The 14736-nt window shown below is 44.2% G+C and overlaps 1 non-coding gene and 1 pseudogene across 1 annotated transcript; one reads left to right on the top strand and one right to left on the bottom strand.

Moving 5' to 3' along the window:
- Positions 1 to 5023: 5023 nt before the first annotated feature.
- Positions 5024 to 7254, bottom strand: LOC105885192 (receptor expression-enhancing protein 5 pseudogene; annotated as a pseudogene).
- A 3718-nt stretch (positions 7255 to 10972) lies between these two features.
- Positions 10973 to 11079, top strand: LOC142861746 (U6 spliceosomal RNA). Its single transcript, XR_012912901.1, has one exon. It is a non-coding gene; the product is annotated as a U6 spliceosomal RNA (small nuclear RNA).
- The last annotated feature ends 3657 nt before the right edge of the window (positions 11080 to 14736 follow it).

Raw genomic sequence — 14736 nt, 5'->3', positions numbered from 1 at the left:
TAAACTTAGATTGTGGTGATGGTTACACAACTCTGTGAGTATACTAGAAACCACAGAATTGTATACTATGTGAATTATATCTCAGGAAAGCTATTAGCAAACAAAGAAACAAAAACAATCACTCTGGCTGCAGCAAGGGTAACCAGGCTAAGGATAAGCGTACAGCCAGATAGATCAGCTGCATTCATCAGATGACCGAGGCCCAGTTCAGAATGGGGCCTGAGGTGGGATGTGGGGAATATCGGATGGGGCAGGGGCAAGGAAGGACTCCTTGTTAAATCATGCTTGGCACAGGAGCCAGAATAAGCTTTTAAGGGTCACTGTGCTGCTTGAGTTTTCAGTGTTGTCCCTCCAGCTGGAAACAACTGCTGCTGCCTGTCCAGCCTGGGTCTTCCACTCCTGACCCCTGGCCTCTCAGCCTCAAACCCTGGTTCCCTCTGCCCAGCCAGGCCTTATCACCTGCCAAATCCCAGTTTAAGTGCTATTTTCTTAGCAACTTTCCTAAACTCCCAAATTATGATAGAGGCGGCTCTCACTATACTGCACTACACTTGCGAAAATCTGTAGTGATGGACTGAATTGCATAATTATTCATTTTTGTTCACTTCCTCTGCTAGAATGTAAGCTATTCCAGGGCAGGGGTCTTTTCTCCTGTGGTCATCCCAGGGCATGGCACATAACACATCTACATTGGGTAGATGAATACATGAGCTAGTAAGCAGTGGGTCAAGCATTCTTCCAAAAGGAGAATGAAATTACAAAGACTCAAAAACTTTCCTAAAGGAAAAGTCCCGGACCAGATGGTTTCACACGGGAATTTTACCAGACCCACAAAGAAGAACTGGTGCCTATCCTGCAGAAATAATTCCATAATATTGAGAAGGAAGGAATCCTCCCCAACACATTTTATGAAGCCAAAATCATCTTGATACCAAAACCAGCAAAGGACGCAACAAAAAAAGAAAACTACAGGCCAATATCCATTATGAATATAAATGCAAAAATTCTCAATAAAATCCTAGCAAACTGAATTCAGGTACTTATCAAAAAAATAATCCGTGACGATCAAGTTGGCTTCATTCCAGAAATGCAGGGATGGTTCAACATACACAAATCTATAAATGTAATTCACCACATAAATAGAAATAAAAACAAAGACCATATGATCCCCTCCATACATGCAGAAAAAGCATTCGACAAAATTCAACACCCTTTTATGATAAGAACACTTAACAAAATAGGCATAGACGGGACTTACCTAAAAATGATACAAGCCATATATGACAAACCCACAGCCAACATTATACTGAATGGGGAAAAATTGAAAGCATTCTTACTTAGAACCCAGACAAGGTTGCCCACTATCTCCACTTCTATTCAACATAGTGTTGGAAGTCCTAACTGCAATCAGACAATACAAGGAAACCATGGGGGCAGAAGAGGTCAAACTATCACTCTTTGCAGATGATATGATCTTATATCTAGAAAACCCCAAAGATTCTGCCACAAGACTACTGAAATTGATAAAGAAATTCAGCAAAGTCTTAGGTTACAAAACCAAGGTATCAGTAGCATTCCTATACTTCAACAACAAACTAAGAACCAATTTAAAGACTCAATACCATTCACAATAGCAACAAAGAAAATAAAATACCTAGGAATATATTTAACTAAGGAGGTAAAAGACTTCTACAGGGAGAACTACGAATCACTGAGGAAGGCAATAGCAGAGGATGTAAACAGGTGGAAAACCATACCATGCTCATGGGTTGGAAGAATCAACATTGTTAAAATGTCTATACTACCCAAAGTGATCTAAAGATTCAATGCAATCCCTATTAAAATACCATCATCATTTTTTTTTTTTTTTTTTTTTTTTGGTTTTTGAGACAGAGTCTCGCTTGTTGCCCAGGCTAGAGTGAGTGCCGTGGCGTCAGTCTAGCTCACAGCAACCTCAAACTCCTGGGCTCAAGCAATCCTACTGCCTCAGCCTCCCGAGTAGCTGGGACTACAGGCATGCGCCACCATGCCCGGCTAATTATATATATATATATATTAGTTGGCCAATTAATTTCTTTCTATTTTTTTATAGTAGAGACAGGGTCTCGCTCAGGCTGGTTTTGAACTCCTGACCTTGAGCAATCCGCCTGCCTCGGCCTCCCAGAGAGCTAGGATTACAAGCTTGAGCCACCACGCCCGGCCCCCATCATCATTTTTTGCAGATCTAGAAAAAATTAATTCTACACTCACATGGAACCAGAGAAGACTCTGTATAGCAAAAGCAATGTTAAGGAAAACGAACAAATTGGGAGGCATCAATTTACCAGACTTCAAGCTATATATAAGCTATAGTAACTAAAATAGCATGGCACTGGCCCAAGAACAGAGACATAGACCAATGAAACAGAACTGTTAAAACCATCCACATATAGCCACCTAATCTTTGACAAAACAGACAAAAACATACACTGGGGAAAAGAATCCTTATTCAATAAATGGTGCTGGGAAAACTGGATTGTCATATGTAGAAGACTGAAATAGGATCTTCACCTCTCACAAAAATCAACTAGAAGAAAATGTTGGAAAAACTCTTATGACATTGAGCAAAGAATTTATGAAGACCCCAAAGGCAATCACAACAACAATGAAAATAAATAAATGGAACCTGATCAAATTAAAAAGCTTCTGCAGAGCCAAGGAAACTATCACAAGAGCAAACAGACAACATACAGAATGGAAGAAAATATTTGCATGCTACACATTTGATAAAGGGCTGTTACTAGAATCTACATAGAACTCAGAAAAATCAGCAAGAAAAAAATCAAAGTGGGCAAAGGACATGAACAGAAACTTTTCCAAAGAAGATAGACTAATGGCCAACAAACATATGAAAAAATGCTCAACATCTCTAATCATCAGCGAAATGCAAATCAAAACCACAATGGGATATCATCACTTAACTCCAATAAAAATGGCCTTTATCAAAAAGTCCCAAAACAATAGATGTTGGCATGGATCTGGAGAGATAGGAACACTCCTACACTGTTGGTGGGACTGCAAACTAGTGCAACCTCTGTGGAAAGCAACATGGACATACCTTAAAGAGCTACAAGTAGAACTATCATTTGATCCAGCAATCCCATTACTGGGCATTTACCCAAAGGAAAAAAGACATTTTATAAAAAAGACATCTGCACTAGAATGTTTATAGCAGAACAATGATGTGGAAACAACCCAAGTGCCCATTAATACATGAGTGGATTAATAAAATGTGGTATATGTATACCAGGGAGTACTATTCAGCCACAAAAAAACAATGGTGATCTAGCGCCTCTTGTATTATCCTGGATAGAGCTGGAGCCCATTCTGCTAAGTGAAGTATCTCAAGAATGTAAAAACAAGCACCACATGTACTCACTATAAAATTGGTATTAACTGATCAACACTTAAGTGCACATATAGTAGTAATATTCATCGGGTGTTGGGGCAGGTGGGAGCAAGGAAGAAGGGATGGGTATATATACACCCAATGGGTGTGGTGCACACCATCTGGGGGACGTACATGCTTAAAGCTCTGACTCAGGTGGGACAAAGGCAACATATGTAACCTAAAAATTTTTACCCCTGTAATATACTGAAAAAAATGCAAGGAACAACCCACAGAATGAGAGAAAACATTGCCAATCATGTATCTGATAAGGGATTAATATCTAGAATATATAAATAACTCCTACAACTCGACAACAACAACAAAAGCAAACAACTCAATTTGAAAATGCACAAAGAACTTTCACAAACATTTCTGCAAAGGAGGTATACAAATGGCTAATAATAAGCACATGCAAAGAAGCTCAACATTCACTAATCATTAGGGAGATGCAAATTCAAATCACAGTGAGATACTACTTCATATTCAGGATAGCTACTATAAAAAAACCACAGTAGCCAAGCACGGCGGCTCACCCCTGTAATCCTAGCACTTTGGGAAGCCAAGGCAGGAGGACCCCTTGAGGTCAGGAGTTCGAGACTAGCCTCAGCAAAGTGAGACCCTATCTCTACTAAAAATAGTAGAGAAAGAAATTAGCCAGGCAACTAAAATAGAAAAAAAAAAAAAAAATAGCTGGGCTTGGTGGCATGTACCTGTAGTCCCAGCTTCTCAGGAGGCTGAGGCAGAAGGATCACCTAAGCCCAGGAGTTTGAGGTTGCTGTGAGCAAGGCTGATGCCACGGCACTCTAGCCCAGGCAACAGATTGAGACTCTGTCTCAAACAAAACAAAAACAAAACCACAACAGAAAATAACAAGTATTGTCCAGGATGTGGAGAAATTGGAACCCTTGTGCTTTTCTGATGGAAATATAAAATAGTGGAGCAACTATGGAAAAGAGTTTGTTCCTCAAAAAGTTAAACATAGCTATTGGTGGGGCATAGTGGCTCATGCTCGTAATCCCAACACTTTGGTAGGCTGAGGTGAGAGGATTGCTTGAGGCTAGAGTTTGAAACCAGCCTGGGCAATATATTGAGACCTCTTCTCTATAAAAAAAAAAAAAATAAGTAACTGGACATTGTGGCATACACCTGTAGTCCCAACTACTTGGGAGGCTGAGGCAGGAGGATCATTTGAGCCCAGGAGTTCCATTTTGCACTGAGGTATGGCCACTGGGTTGCAGTGTGGGTGACCGAGTAAGACCATGTATCTACTGCCGGGCACAGTGGCTCATGCCTGTCATTCTAGCACTCTGGGAGGCCAAGGCGGGCGGATTGCTCGAGGTCAGGAGTTCGAAATCAGCCTGAGCAGGAGCGAGACTCTGTCTCTACTATAAATAGAAAGAAATTAATTGGCCAACTAATATATATAGAAAAAATTATCTGGGCATGGTGGCACATGCCTGTAGTCCCAGCTACTCGGGAGGCTGAGGCAGAGGATTGCTTGAGCCCAGGAGTTTGTGGTTGCTGTGAGCTAGGCTGATGCCATGGCACTCAAGAGACCATGTATCTAAAAAAAAAAAATAATAATAAATAAATCATTTTTTAAAATAAGACATTTTTATTTGTTCAGAATGGTTGTTTTTAAAGTTAACTGAGGTTAAAAATGGTTTTCCAATGAATTTGTTAATATCCAAAAGTGTTAAATTCAATATCAAGAGCTTATAGCAAAAATGAACCTGTAAACAGTCTTATTTGATATCTGAATATATATACTACACAATGACATCTTGTCTTTTTATCATAGGATAGTCTCCCAACCAGACACAGAAAAACAGAAGCAACAAGTGTTATTTTCGTATTTCCAATAGTCTAAATTTTAGTTTCTAGAATTCATAAACTCAAGATTGTTCACACAAACTTGGAATATTTTTTGTTCATGTCTGATGAAGAGCTGTTCTCTAAGACATTTTAATTTTATAATCATTCCTTTGAAATATGAGAAAGATATGTAATCTCCTGAGTTATATATGCAGCTTATACATTCTTTAAAAGTTATTATTATTTTTTTTGGTACCTCCAGCTGGTCTTATTGTACAGTTGTAAATAGCATATATGGCCTTCCCCTGCCTCCTTCCTCATAAGCATTATGCATGTTAGTCAAGACAGTAACATTTCCCTATATATAGTGCACAGATATGTTAAAAACATTTAAGAATTATATGAAATCGTACATTACATGAAGTAGAACCATTAAGATTATCCTAAATATAAATACAGAGAAAATGCATGCAGAGCGAGCCCCATAAAGTAATAGCCTGTGGGATATATAATTTTATTTGTTTATACTTCCTGCAGGATAGTAGCATACATCGTTTCCTACCCAGAGGCAAAATATATTTTCCAAAAGTCTGGACACTGTCCACTGCATTAAGTTTAAATTAGAGTATGCAAACAAAGTTACAACACATTCCATTTTTTTAATATATCAAATGTTTCCAGACTGGAGACCATCCTACTTGTATGGCAAGAATGGAAAAACAAACACCACATGTACTCACTATTATTTTGGAACTAAATGATCAACACTCATTTGTGCATATGGTAGTAAAATTCAATGGAGATCAAGCAGGTGGTGGCGGGGAGAGGAGGGATGGGGTAAATTCACACCTAATGGGTACAACGTACACTATCTGGGTGACAGACACACATAACTTTGACTCAAACTGTACAAAAGTAATTTGTGTAACCAAATCGTTTGTACCCCTGTAATATTCTGAAATTAAAAAAAGTTTCCAAGGCAACATTATTAAAATGATTATACTACAGTCCCTAATGTAACATCAAGCTTTAACTGGAAGACACAGAAAGGGCAGAAAGGTTTCGTCCAGTCAGTGATTTCGGTGCTCCTCTTCACCCAGTAAGTTCACGGTGGCTTTCTTGGCTTCTTTAGTGATGGCATCTGCAGTCTCTTTGGCTTTGTCTTTCAGGTCCTTCACCACACTGTCCAGCTGGGACTCATGCTTCAGGAGAAGGGACGGAGGATGCGCCTGTGGAGCAGTTCTGCCCCGTTAGAAGGGCTCGGGCTGTGCACACCGCAGGAAGCCACACTTCGGCATGTAGTAGAAAGGGAACCGTGACAGGAAGAGGTCAGAGAAGAACTCAGCAATGCTGAACACACCATACACTACCCAGTAGGTCAGCCACTGGGTATCATCTTCTTTGTTGGGGCTCTCTATGGCTTTAATTGAGACGTAGGCTGGGTAGCCAAATCCTATCAGACTGCAGAGGAGAGAGGCTCCATAACCGAAGACCAGGTACAGGGCCACCTGTCCGATGACACCAAGCGCGATGAAGCTCCGGTTCACGCCGGTTTTGGCCTCGAGCTTGGCCAGGAAGTCAGTCATGCAGTTCTTCTCGTGCAGGAACCGGGCGAACCTCTCCCTCACGGCCGCAGACTTGGCAGGGACCGTGGCGCGCCAGGGGCTGCTCCTTCTGCCGGTGGACGCCAGCCGGGTGACTGGGGCGGGGGCGTCTGCGGCTCCGGGCGGGGACAGCCGCGCCCTAAACTTTATTTTTAAAAATACCTCAAATGATGTATCCATATGTCCACGCTAGTCACATAATTCAAGCAATATTCAAGTATATCTGTGCTTTGTATGTTTACATTACTTTTTTTTTTGTTTCGACAGGATTTTGCATGCCGATGTTTACATTACTTTAGAACCTATTTTTTGCTTTCAATGAAAGTACCTACTGGCCGGGTGTGGTGGCTCCCGCCTGTAATCCTAGCACTCTGGGAGGCCGAGGCGGGCAGATTGCTCGAGGTCAGGAGTTCAAAACCAGCCTGAGTGAGACCCCCCGTCTTACCAAAAATAGAAAGAAATCAGTTGACCAACTAAAAATATACATACAAAAAATTGGCCAGGCATGGTGGTGCATGCCTGAAGTCCCAGCTACTTGGAAGGCTGAGGCAGGAGGATCACTCGAGCCCAGGAGTTTGAGGTTGCTGTGAGCTAGGCTGACGCCACGGCACTCACTCTAGCCTGGGCAACAAAGCGAGACTCTGTCTCAAAAAAAAAAAAAAAGTATCTCCAAAGATCTTGCAAATATTTATCAAATGAGGCAAAACAATCATTATGAAAATATAAACAACTACTATAGATTTTTCATCTTTCATTTTATGCATTTCCTATTAACCATGTAATTTCCTGTTCTTTAGAGATATTGATACATTTTTATCGTTGTAGTCTCAGCACTGCTGCTTTCCCAGGCCGGTGTAGCAGCCAATAAATACATCGCTGGGTTTCTGAACGGACAGTACTCTGGGGTGCCAACTGCAGCAGTGAAATCTGATAGCGCTGGTGTTCACCATTTCCAGCCATTCCAGCTGCAGGACCACCTTATTAGCTGCTTCCAAGGAATTTATCAGCTTCTGCAGCTCTTCCTTATTCATTTCAACAGAATACAGTTTTACTTCACCATTTTCTTTTAGATGAAGATGTAAAAGTGGCATTTGTAATACAGCAATCTTGTCACCAGAAAATGCAAGCTTTATTGCCAATCAAAATTCTGTAGCTGTGCAGAGGAAATATCAACAATTTCTCCTAACAGAGCCTGTTTGATCTCATCTTTTCTAGTTTTTAAGCATTTCACAATCGCTTTTTTTTTTTTGAAACAGAGTCTCAGTCTTAACCGGACTAGAGTGCTGTGGCATCAGCCTAGCTCACAGCAACCTCAAACTCCTGGGCTCAAGCAATCCTCCTGCCTCAGCCTCCCGAGTAGCTGGGACTACAGGCATGCGCCACCATGCCTGGCTAATTTTTTTCTCTATATATTATTTGGCCAATTAATTTCTTTCTATTTATAGTAGAGACGGTCTCGCTCTTGCTCAGGCTGGTTTCGAACTCCTGACCTCGAGCAATCCGCCCGCCTCGGCCTCCCAGAGTGCTAGGGTTGCAGGCCTGAGCCGTCGCGCCAGCCTCATGATCGCTTCTTGATGAAATGAGTTCAACTGATTCAACTGCTGAAATATCTCTTCATCAGATAAATTTTTACCAACTACCGCTTTGAAAAGTTTCGTAATATCTTCTAGAACACTCATCCATTCTTTGATCCCCAAACACCGTTATCGTCCTGGCTGAGAGGATAAGCTCGGTCACGAACGCCGTCAATTATCTCGCGAAGCTGCGCCCCACTCCGCGGCCCGTCCCCGCGCGCCCACGACGCGCATGTGGCGGAAGCCGGCGGCGCCGCGGTCCGGCTACCAGGCGGCGAGGCCAAGGCCATCGAAACCCACGGGCTCAGAAGCCCAGGCTCTTAAAACAAAGCTGACGACGGAATCCCCGCACGACCTAGCAATTCTGGCTCTGTGCGCCGCAAGGCCTGGAGAGCAGGGGTCGAGCGCACCCCCGCGCCCGGCGCAGCGCCCTCCGCCGCGGCGGAAAGGCGGCGGCAGTGGACGCCCGCCCGCGCACGGACGCACGGCGCACGGACGCACGGACGCACGGCGCACGGACGCACGGCGCACGGACGCACGGACGCACGGACGCACGGCGCACGGACGCACGGCGCACGGACGCACGGCGCACGGACGCACGGACGCACGGACGCACGGCGCACGGACGCACGGCGCACGGACGCACGGCGCACGGACGCACGGCGCACGGACGCACGGACGCACGGCGCACGGACGCACGGCGCGCGCGCGCACGCACGGCGGCGCCGGCAGCCTTAGCAGGCAGGGCGCGGGGAGCTGCCGGCGGAAGCACTGGCGCTGCGCCCGGCAGGGGCCCACAGGGCGGAACGCGGCGGAGGCCGAGGAGCTGCTGTTTCCTGCCGCCGCGTTTCAGCACGAGCGGCGGAAGGAGCCCTGGAGGCGGACGGCGGCCCTGCTCGCGCGACATTGGGGTGCGCCTACCACCCCGCGACTGCGCCCTCGACACGCTAAAGCGCAGCCTCGACGCTAGACATGCTTACAGCCAAGGGGCCACGTGCGGACGCACGGTCGCCACGAACGCTTTGTGGACGGGCTGGAAACCCGGGCCCGGGAGCGCCCTGGCTGAGCCTGGCAGCCGGCCGCCCGGCGCGCCCGCAGAGGCCGCGCTGCCTCCGCCCGGCCCGAACTCGCGTCGCCACGGCTGGGGAGAGCTGGCGGGCGACCGGGTTTAACGCAGTGGGGCACGTGGGTGGCAGCGAGGCGCGGGGACCGCCCGCCGCGCCCCGTGCTGCTGGCCCGGTGGTCCCCGCTCCCGGTCTCTGCGGCGCTCCGGGCACTCCGAGGCAGCTGGTGCCGCGGGCCACGGGCGCAGGAAAGGAAGCTGTGGAGCCCTGACGTTCCGATCACCTTTATCACCCAGAATTTTAAAGTTTTGTATTTACGAGTAATGAATCAATATTCAGCATTGAAGCAATTTTAAATACTGAGAAGCAAAAAGGTACACCCATGCTCCCACCACCTAAAGTTTCTCTAAACATGTTGGACTGCATCTTTTCCGATATGTATTTTTTTCTATGTACGTGTGTACTAATACATATTTCAGAAAACCGAGAATGTGTGGTATGGATGTACCACAATTTATTCCATACATAATTAGACATTAAGTTTTTTTCTTAAATTTCCGTATTTCATGCTGCGATGAACATTCTTTAATTAAATCTGTGCATAAGTGGAGGTATGGGTCCAAGAGGATGTGTATTTTTAAGATTTTCAATGTATCTTGCAAGTAGCCCCCAGAGAATGTACCAATTTACATTGTAACCACAATATGTGTGCATGACACCTCCTTGTATCCTTTTCAGCTCTATTAGTTGCTCTTTTTTTTTTTTTTTTTTTTTTTGAGACAGAGTCTCGCTTTCTTGCCTAGGCTATAGTGAGTGCCGTGCAGTCAGCCTAGCTCACAGCAACCTGAAACTCCTGGGCTCAAGCAATCCTACTGCCTCAGCCTCCCGAGTAGCTGGGACTACAGGCACGAGCCACTATGCCCGGCTAATTTTTATATATATATATATATATATTAGTTGGCCAATTGATTTCTTTCTATTTTTATAGTAGAGACGGGGTCTCGCTCAGGCTGGTTTTGAACTCCTGACCTTGAGCAATCCGCCCGCCTCGGCCTCCCAGAGTGCTAGGATTACAAGCGTGAGCCACTGCACCCGGCCTATTAGTTGCTCTTTTTTTTCATTTTATTTTTTTTTGAGACAGAGTCTCACTTTGTTGTCCAGGCTATAGTGAGTACCATGGCGTCAGCCTAGCTCACAGCAACCTCAGACTCCTGGGCTCCAGCGATCCTTCTGCCTCAGCCTCCCGAGTATCTGGGACTACAGGCATGCGCCACCATGCCTGGCTAATTTTTTTTATATATATATATCAGTTGGCCAATTAATTTCTTTCTATTTATAGTAGAGACGGGGTCTCGCTCTTGCTCAGGCTGGTTTTGAACTCCTGACCTTGAGCAATCCGCCTGCCTCGGCCTCCCAGAGAGCTAGGATTACAGACGTGAGCCACCGCGCCCGGCCTAGTTGCTCTTTTAAATGGTCATGAATTTCGTGCTCGCTTGGGCAGCACATATACTAGAATTGGAACCATACAGAGAAGATTAGCATGGCCCCTGCTCGAGGATGACACGCAAATTCATGAAGCGTTCCATATTTTTAAGCTAATCTGTGTGTATTAAACTTTAACTGTTGAAGTCTTAAAAAAATAAATAAGTGGTCATTAATTTGAAAATTAGTGGCTAAAAGCATTGCATTATTTTATTTAATTTACATTTGTTTGGTTACCACTCAAGGGGACACCTTTCCTGTATATTAATCATTTGCATATTTTGCAAATGGCAGGTTTCTGTTCCTTGGAGTCTGTACTGCCAGCAGCAATCTAGGGATCCTAGCAGATTGGGAGGGCAATCTCCACGCCCTGTTTACCAGCTGTATGCCTGGAGCAAATTAACTACCCCTACCCTCTCTTGAAGCTACAGTTTGCCATTTGTAATTGGGGGCAGCCATAGTAAATATCTCCCATTGGGTTGTTTTGGGAATTAGCCAATATATTGTTTGTATATATTTCACACACCGTACTTGAACACACACACACAACCCTTGTGTTTCACATATGTTGCAAAGCTTTTTTCTCTCAGTTTATTGTTTGCCTTTCAATTCTCTCACTTTATTCCATACAGAGTTTTAAAAATTATTTTTATGTAATTCAAATTTATCAATCTTTTCCTTCGTGGTCATGTCTTTAATTTCATGCTAGAATTGCCTTTCTTTCAATTAATGGGGTCTAACTTAAGAAAAAAGAATATTAAAATTTATATAAAAAGAATTGCATTCCTTACCTCACAACTTTATAAATACATGTTTTGAGCACCGTTAGCTTTTGATACTTTTAAATTTAAAAATTTCTATTCTACTTATAGTTTACTTTGATACGTGGTGTGAGATAGAGCCCTAATGCCATTTTTCCCCCAAATTGCTAGTCATTAGTTTTAATACCTTTTATTGAAAATCCTTTCCAGGCCAGATGTGGTGGCTCACGCATTTTGGGAGGCCTAGGCAGGCGGATTGCTCAAGGTCAGTAGTTGGAAACCAGCCTGAGCAAGAGTGAGATCCCATCTCTACTATAAATAGAAAGAAATTAATTGGCCAACTTCCAATATATAGAAAAAATTAGCTGGGCATGGTGGCGCATGCCTGTAGTCCCAGCTACTGGGAAGGCTGAGGCAGGAGGATTGCTTGAGCCCAGGAGTTTGAGGTTGCTGTGAGCTAGGCTGACGCCACAGCACTCACTCTAGCCTGGGCAACAAAGTGAGACTCTGTCTCAAAAAAAAAAAAAAAAGAAAAAGAAGGCCGGGCCCGGTGGCTCACGCCTGTAATCCTAGCACTCTGGGAGGCCGAGGCGGGCGGATTGCTCATGGTCAGGAGTTCGAAACCAGCCTGAGCAAGAGTGAGACCCCGTCTCTACTATAAATAGAAAGAAAATTAATTGGCCAACTAATACATATAGAAAAAAAATTAGCTGGGCATAGTGGCGCATTCCTGTAGTCCCAGCTACTTGGGAGGCTGAGGCAGCAGGATTGCTTGAACCCAGGAGTTTGAGGTTGCTATGAGCCAGGCTGATGCCACGGCACTCACTCTAGCCTGGGCAACAAAGTGAGACTCTGTCTCAAAAGAAAAAGAAAATCCTTTCCATTCTGGAGTTTTTTAGTTTTTTTTTTTTTTTTTTTTTTTTTTGAGACTGAGTCTCACTCTGTTGCCGGGCTAGAGTCAGCCTAGCTCACAGCAACTGCAAACTCCTGGGCTCAAGCAATCCTTCTGCCTCAGCCTCCCCAGTAGCTGGTACTACAAGTATAAGCCACCATGCCTGGCTAATTTTCTCTCTCTCTCTCTCTCTCCATATATATATAATTTTTTTTTTTTTTTGAGACAGAGTCTTACTCTGTTGCCCTGGCTAGAGTGCTGTGGCATCAGCCTAGCTCACAGCAACCTCAAACTCCTGGGCTCAAGTGATCTTTCTACCTCAGCCTCCCGAGTAGCTGGGACTACAGGCATGCACTGCCATGCCTGGCTAATTTTTTTTGTATATTTTTAGTTGTCCAATTAATTTCTTTCTATTTTTAGTAGAGATGGGGTTTCGCTCTTGCTCAGACTGGTTTCGAACTCCTGACCTTGAGAGATCTGCCCACCTCAGCCTCCCAGAGTGCTAGGATTACAGGCATGAGCCACTGTGCCCAGTATCCTTTCTATTCTGATATGAAATGTCACCTTAATGAATACTGAATTGTCAATGCACCTGTTTCTAGATTTTGTTCCACTGAGCAGTCTCTTTCTGTGCTATGTTTGATAATGCTACTTGTTAATATTGTATTCTGCTTTTTCCGCACATATCATTACATTTGTCTTTTTTTTTTTGAGAGAGTCTCACTTCTGTTGCCACAACTAGAGTGCCAAGGTGTCAGCTTAGCTCACAGCAACCTCAAATTCCTGGGCTCAAACGATCCTCCTGCCTCAGCCTCCCGAGTAGCTGGAATTACAGGCATGCGCCACCATGCCCAGCTAACATTTTCTATATATTTTCAGTTGTCCAGCTAATTTCTTTGTATTTTTAGTAGAGACGGGGTCTTGCTCTTTCTCAGGCTGGTCTCAAACTCCTGACCTTGAGCGATCCTCCTGCCTCCACCTCCCAGAGTGCTAGGATTACAGATGTGAGCCACCATGCCTGGCCCATTACATGTGTCTTTAAGCATAATCCTCAACCCTGCCTGTTCCGTCTGTGTTCACCTCAGACGCATGGAGATATAGCTCAAAGAAATATATTGGATTTGACATGAGCAAAATTAAAAACTCCTGTATGGTTAAACCTTAAAAAGAAAAAAAAAAAAAAAAAGAAAAAAAAAAAAGAATAGCAACAATTAAAAGGTAAGCAATCTGAGAAAAATGTCTGGGGGACCTATACCGAGGGTCAATAGCCTTAATAAAGAGTTTTGTATAATAAGTACACCAAAACTGAAAGATCATCGGGGAAAGAAGTTGAACTTTTTCTATAAGAAACTTTAAAAAATATAAGTTGGACAATTTATGTATGAGGGCATTGGCTATAAAGGTATGTAATTTGTCCTACCTCACTGGTAATCAAACAGATGCAAATGAATTGGCTAGAAAAGTATAAAATTTATTCTACTTCATAAGTAATTAAATAGATGCAAATGAGAAATAGTTTTTCTCAGTAGTAAACCAAAAGCAAAGGAGCTGGGCGTGGTGGCTCATGCCTGTAATAGCATTCTGGGAGGCCGAGGCGGGCGGAGTGCTCGAGGTAGGGAGTTCGAAACCAGCCTGAGCAAGACCCCTCGTCTCTACTAAAAATAGAAAGAAATTAATTGACCAAGTAAAAATATATATACAAAAAATTAGCCGGGCATGGTGGCGCATGCCTGTATTCCCAGCTACTTGGGAGGCTGACGCAGGAGGATCGCTTGAGCCCAGAAGTTTGAGGTTGCTGTGAGCAAGGCTGACGCCAGGGCACTCACTCTAGCTGGGCAACAAGTGAGACTCTGTCTCAAAACAACCCAAAACAAACAAACAAACAAAAAAAACCAGGCCGGGCGCGGTGGCTCACGCCTGTAATCCTAGCTCTTGGGAGGCCGAGGCGGGCGGATTGCTCAAGGTCAGGAGTTCAAAACCAGCCTGAGCAAGAGCGAGACCCCGTCTCTACTATAAATAGAAAGAAATTAATTGGCCAACTGATATATACATAAAAAATTAGCCGGGCATGGTGGCGCATGCCTGTAGTCCCAGCTACTCGGAAGGCTGAGGCA

The sequence above is a fragment of the Microcebus murinus genome, chromosome 17, assembly GCF_040939455.1.
Source record: "Microcebus murinus isolate Inina chromosome 17, M.murinus_Inina_mat1.0, whole genome shotgun sequence".
Classification (NCBI taxonomy): domain Eukaryota; kingdom Metazoa; phylum Chordata; class Mammalia; order Primates; family Cheirogaleidae; genus Microcebus; species Microcebus murinus.
Note: the sequence above shows the minus strand (reverse complement) of the source record. Positions and strands in the feature narration are given on the sequence as shown.